This window comes from Sorex fumeus, unplaced genomic scaffold, assembly GCF_029834395.1.
Source record: "Sorex fumeus unplaced genomic scaffold, SorFum_2.1 ptg000070l, whole genome shotgun sequence".
NCBI lineage: Eukaryota > Metazoa > Chordata > Mammalia > Eulipotyphla > Soricidae > Sorex > Sorex fumeus.
The window spans coordinates 2,090,773-2,097,944 of NW_026606127.1; the positions used below are offsets into that span (position 1 = coordinate 2,090,773).

General features: G+C 36.4%; 1 pseudogene; it reads left to right on the forward strand.

The window, feature by feature from the left end:
- Positions 1-1,083: 1,083 nt before the first annotated feature.
- LOC130037137 (uncharacterized) lies at positions 1,084-1,180 on the forward strand (annotated as a pseudogene).
- Positions 1,181-7,172: the final 5,992 nt, after the last annotated feature.

The following is a 7,172-nucleotide window of genomic DNA, read 5'->3' on the forward strand; positions in this document are numbered from 1 at the left end:
GAGCAGTTCGTGGTTGTAGCACTTAATTATTAGAAGATGGGGGATTTGGAAGGAGGGGGCACAGTCTTGATCTGAGCAGCCATGGAGTTCTCATCCCCCGGTCCCGCACATCTGGGTTCCTCTTCCAGTTCCTTCATGCAAGAGGCTCCTTCAAGCTTGGGAAGGGTGGTCTTAAGCGTAGCTATGGCTGGTTGCAGAGGTCTTCAGCTGCCAGGGCTCTAATCAGGGCGGTGAGGGAAACTCACCCCCGGCACCTCCAAGGGGCCTCGGTGACGAAAGCCAGGTGCGAGGTCAGGACACTGTCGTTTTAGACATATTTGGAATTAATTTTAGATCGAAAAGTACACATCATTCAAAATACTTATGTGCTTAGTAATAAATTACTACACACTTGTTCAATCACCTCAGAGACCCCACTCTGCTCAGAGAACTAGATTTTTAATTACAGGTCTGTTTTGCCCATGTGTCATGACTGACAATCACTATCAGTAGATATGAAACTCACTACACACAAAGATGCACACAGGTTAAATTTGAGTCATCTATGTTGTTAATATGAGTTGGCCATTAAACTTCACTGAGACCCTTTGTTCTGTCCTTTATAGGAGTCTCATGAGTCTCACCTTCCGTTCAAGTTGAACTTGTAATAAGGTGGAATGAAATCATCAATATGATCCTCACCTCATCCTTCAGGAGAAAAATCTTACATACATTCAAGATGCTCAAAGTGCAGACAACACCATTCACCTTTTCCTGGAGGTGTACACAGGACTGAGGTGAGAACAGCAAAAGGCTCTATTTTAATGTCCTTAATGAAGGATTCAGGGAACAACATTAAACAAACTCATATACCATCTTCCAAAAGAATTATTTTGTAAAACTGATGCCTAGGGTATGGTAAACGATAATATAGTAAAAACCATATTTTTATTTCTGGGACATTAAAATTCTAAATCTATTTATTATTCATGCTGCTTTGAAATACATTCCTTGATTAGGAATCATTTTCTGCCATAGGAGTGAGGAAGGACAACACTCAAATTAATAAGAAGCGAAAAATATGGAAAAATTTACTCCTACTAGGTTTGGTAACACATATACTAAAATTGAAATGATACAATGATGAGCATAGTCCTTGCACAGAGATAACATGCAAACTTGTAAAGCATTCCATATTTTTGTTGCAAGAAGAATTAACAAGTATACTTTAAGCTAAGACAATCCCCACAAGTACAAAAATTATATATAAAGAGAGCACAAATCCCCAAAACAACAATCTCTCTCAATGTCAATGGATGAAATGTGCCAATTCAGAGGCACAGAATAGAAAGATGAATTAGAAAATTGAACCCAACATTCTGCTGCCTGCAAGAAACATGTCTGAACAATCAAAGCACCCATGGGCTAAAAGTAAAAGGCTGGGAAACAAGTTTTCAAGAAAATATCACCTCCGCAAAGCTGGAGTGGCCATACTAGTATCAGACCACATGGACTTCAAGCTAAAGGTTATCAGAGACAGTGAATGTCATTTCTTAATGATCATGGGATATGTACATCAGAAAAAACTCACCCTCCTCAATGTATATGATCCTAATGACAGACCAGCAAAATACTTTAAACAACTTCTAATAGACTTATAGAAAAACATTGATAGTAACACAATACTAGTAGGAGATTTCAACACTTCTTTGTCACTTCTCGATAGATCAAACAGACTGAAGCTCAGCAAGGAAATATTTTCTTTAAGGGAAGTAATGAACAACCGTTGGCTTAGGGAAGAAATCAAAGAGGAAATTAAAAATTTCCATAAACAAATGAGAATGAGGACACGAGCTACCATAACTTGTGGGACACAGCAAAAGCAGTGTTAAGAGGAAAGATTATAGCTCTGCCAGAATTCATCAGGAAGAAAGAAAGGGCCTACCTGAATAAATTAGAGCTCAAGATTTTGGAAAATAACCAATAAAAGTAGTCCAAACTAGGCTGGAGGAAGGAAATAATAAAACTTGTACCAGACATCAATGAGCTAGAATCCCAAAATACAATCCAGAAGACCAATAAGAACAAAAACTGGTTCTTTGAGAAAATAAATAAGATCATTAAACCATGAGAAGCCTCTCAAAGAAACAAAGAGAAAGAATTCTAATAAATCGAATCAGAAATGCAAAGGGGGGTATCCTAATAGAAAGTACAGAAATCCATAGGATCATCAGAGATTATTTTGAGAATCTTTGCAGCAGGAAATGAGAGAATCTTGAATAAATTGATAAATTATTGGATTCGAATTACGTCCCAAGGCTGAACTAAGAAGATTTGGAATAACTGAACCTATCACTAACAAGGAAATTGAAATGATGGTCAAAATTATACCCCCAAACAGAATCCAGGGCCCAGATGGATTCAATAGTGAACTATTTCAAACCTTTAAAGAGGAACTGCTTCCAACATTTTTAAGATTTTCCAGGAAATTGAAGAAACAGAAATACTCCCAAATAGTTTCTATGAGGCAAAGATCACCCTAATACTCAAATCGACAGAGACACCACAAAAAAAGAAAATTGCAGACCTATTTCCTTTGTGAATACAGATACAAAAATTTTCAAGAAAATACCAGCAAAGAGAATCTAGAAACTCAACAAAAGATCACACACTATGACCAAGTAGGTTTAGCTTGGGGATGCAAGGATGGCTTAACATTCTCTAGTCAATCAACAGAATACACCATCTCAATAAAATAAAGATAAAAGTCATATGATCATATCAATAGATGTAGATAAAGCATTTGATGAGATCCAGCACCCATTCATGATGAAAAACTCTCAACAAAATGGGAGTTGAAAGTACTTTCCTCAATATAGTCAAAGCAAATTACCACAAACCCACAGCAAGTAATATTCTCAACGGGGAAAAACCAAAGGCTTGGAGCAGAAATCAATGAAATAGAATTCCAGAATACAATCAGGCATAAAACAAGTTACCCACTCTCACCACTCCTATTCAACATAGTACTTGAAGTACTTGCCATATGATTTCGTTAAAAAAAAAGATATCAAGGGCATCCATATAAAAAAGGAAGAACTCAAGCTTTTACTATTTAGAGATAACATGATACTATACTTAGAAAATCCCAAAGAATCTCCAAAAAAGCTCCTGGGAACAATAGATTTGTTTAGTAAAGTAGCATATTACAAAATCAATATCTGGTACGCCATGGCTTTCCCATATATTAATAATGAAAGAGAAAAAAAGAGATAGAGAAAAACAATCCCATTCACAATAATACCTCAGAAAATCGAGTATATTGGAATCAACTAAAAAGGTTAAGGAACTATACCAAAAAAAAAACCCTACAAAACACTACTTCCCGAAATAATAGAGTATATGAGGAAATGGAATCACATCCCATGCTCATGGATTGAGAGGTTTAACACTGTCAAAATGGCAATACACCCCAAAGCTATATAAAGATTTAATGCACTTTCTAAAAGGATACCCATAACATTTTTCAAATAAATAGATTAAACACTCTTGAAACTCATACACAACCATAAACTCCCATGAAGAGCTAAAGCAATCTTTGGTAAAAAGAAGAAGGGAACACCTTCCCCAAATTCAATTCCTACTACAAAGTTGTAGTCATCCAAATACCATGATATTCAGATAAAGACAGGCCTCAGATCAATGGAATATAGTCAAATATCTTGACGCTGGCCCTCAGATTATTATTACCTAATCTTTCATAAATGCTCAAGAAATATGAAGTTGAGTTAGGAAGTCTCTTCAGCAACTGGTGCTGGGAAAACTGGACAGCAACATGCAAAAAAAATGAACTCAGACCTCTTTATAGTGCCAGGCACAAAGTCAGATCAAATGTCTTAAAGACCTCACTATCATACCTGAATTCTTAAGATATATGGAGAAAAATGTGGGAAGATCCCTTCATGACATTAAAGCTAAGGGAAACAAAAAAGCAAGCAAGCAAGAAAGAAAGAAAGAAAAAAGTTAAAAATTAGAAAATAATGCTGTTTGCAATGCTAAGGATCAATCCCAGATCATCATTTTCTTGCGTTTTTGGGTCACACGTGGCGATGCACAGTGGTTACTCCTGGCTCTGCACTCAGGAATTACTCCTCATGGTGCTTGGGGGTAACATACAGGATGCTGGGAATCTAACCTGGGTATGCCGTGTGCAAGGCAAATGCCCTACCTGCTGAACTATCGCTCCAGATCCCCCCCTCCCCATAATTCATCATCTTGAGGGCCTCAGATTTTTACCTTCGATTTAGAAACTTCATCTTTAATTGACACAGTAAATCGAAACCACAGAACCATTGAATGGCATGTTATAATGGTAGCAGCCATGAGCAAACTTTGATAACCCATAAGTTGTCATGAATGAATTCTGTCTCAGAGGCTTCACTTCTGAGGATACCTGTCACTACCTCCTTTCTGTTACGTATCCCAGGATCAGAATCTACATCAGGCCATCAGTAGAAATTGTCCACCCGAAAGCTAGCCTTCCACTGGGATCAGAATCCTTGATCCATGTAACTTGTAATTTTTCATTCATGATTTGTTGACCTTGTTTCAGGTGGAGGCATCCAGAGCATAAACTCAGCTTTCCCGTTGTTTCCACAGGAAATCCAAATACCTAAGAATGTTATCATTTCTGACGCCACTGTTACAGATTTTTTGGAATCCCACGGTAAGATACTATCATTAATGTTATAATATTACTGTTCTCCATAGTTCGGATCTCCCCAAAGAACTCTCTACCCACCTCATTCCAACTGCAGACTCCAGTTTATCATGCTCCTGAAAGTACTTCTAATAGTTTCACTCAGGTTCTCCCCTAAAGTGCACAAGTAAAGTTCATACCACTCCAAGTACTTATTCCTAAACTACCAGAGTGGGCTTGGTCCTCAAGCTTTTGTTCTCATAAGAAGAAATACCGTGCTTCCTTTCTCTATGTCTCTCTTTGCTTGCTTTGTTAAATGACTGTTCTCGCTTGAACAAATATTCCATTCCACCCTACACCTGTTTCACAAGTTTCTGAGTGTTTTTCAGTAAAATCTATTTAGCTTCACTAAACTAAAAATTTTAAAACACCAGAGCATTGTTAAAACCAATATTTGTATCTTTTAAACCACAAATTTTGAAAATGAAAGGTGGTAAAGCAATGGAATACTACTCAGTTGTATGAAGTGAAATCTTCTTATTATTTGTTTATAAAATGGATTACATGAGGAAATTATGTTTAGTGACATAAACCAGGCAGAGAAAGATAGGCATCATACAAGTTCATGCATATGTGGCATATGGAGAAAACAAATTAAAAGAATAAAATGAGACAGACAAACGTCTAAAACATTATTTATATTCTATGATTTATAATTCAACTAACAATGGTTTCTCATACACATAATTCCAACATGACACTCACTCCTCATTCTCTCAAAGAATAAACCCTCCCTCTCCCCCAAACCCCCAGAATCCCTCCCTCCCAATCCCCTGACTCAATTGTGTGGATCAGTTCTCCCCTTACATTGCTCTTGAACCTTTGTTTCTACCTTGCTGTGTGTCTTTACATCCCACATATGAGAAAAATCTCTCTGTATCTGTTCATTTCCTTAAGGCTAACTTTACATGCATGATATCCTCTAGTTTCATCCAATGTTGAAAATTGCATAATTTTGATCTTTTCAAAGCAATAAAAACAAACTTTAGAACTATGAGACTATTTAGTTACCAGATCGAAAAGTATAATCAAAGTGGAAAAACTGAACTATGGTGAATGACAGAGTAGGCCTTTCAGTAGTGAGTGTAATATGATACATGCACGTTGATTCTGCATAATCCTAAAATTTATGAAATTCTATAATGTAATTCTATAAGGTAATTTTACATAATCAAAAAAGTATTTAAATAATTTACATTTATCTATGATTTTGACGTATCTTTTGTGTCAAACTATCAGAAATAAAAAGAATGTGAGATAGAGATATGGTGTATCACTATACTTTTAAACAAGAGAAGCGCTAAAAATTTCTGTGTCTTGATGAACTCTCATATAAACTGACTCCAAAATCAAATTAATATACTCAAGGAAAAATAAAAGTCAACCAATTTAATCTTTTGCCTTCACTCAGGTTCCCATCTGCTGATCTCTCGCAGACAAAAAAAATATTTAATTTATTTTTTTAAAAATTTTTATTAGTGAAACACCATGATGTACAGTTGTACATTTACAAATTTTTGTGCTTGGGTTTTGATTATACAAAGCTCAAATGCCCATTCCTCCGCCAGTACCCATTTTTCACCACCATGGATTCCAGTATCCCTCCCACACCAATCCCCCCCATGCTACCCTGCCTCTGTGGCAGGGCATTCCCTTTTGTTCTCTCTCTCCTTTCGGGTGTTGTGGTCTGCAAAAGAGGCATTGAGTGTCATTCATGTTCAGTACATAGTCAGAATTTTTATTTTCAAAGGATTTCTTGGTGGAGGATTGGCATTCTTTGCTAGAAACCAACTTCTTTTCTTCTGCTTTTTTTTTCTAGAAAATATATATTTATATTTTCTAGAAAATATATATTTCTAGAAAATATATATTTATACTAAGACTGATTAGTCATGGCACCAAATTGACAAATGTTCCTGTTTTTACTTCAGTACTCTTTCCTGATTATCACAAATTATTAGCAGTGGATAGAAAAAAAGTAGCCCAAAATTCGTGGGGGAAAGGGAAATGTTTATGCTTACCATAGTTTGGAAAATCCCTGTCACTAGTATAGTGACTTTCATCTAAATTTGTAAACAAAATGATTAAGAAGAGGTAAACCATGACTGCCACTTCAAGGAAGAACGGGTCTTCAGCAAATATCCATGGTTTCAGAAGGATGGCTCTGGCTTGGATAGGGGGCATGAGAGCTGTGAGCTACCGGCAGTTAACAAATGCTCTGAGGCTATGTGGTAACACTGCTGAGTAATGTGGAGAGCCATGATTAGGTAGGGTCATGGGGGAGAATGGAATGATGACAAGAAAACAGAGAAACAGGACAAGATGATGGATTCCTTTGTATAAAAGTTTTCATCTCTAATGTATTAATCTGTGAATAAGAGAACCAACTTTTTATCATTTTCCTGGCAATATATTATCCTTACATAGTGCTTCA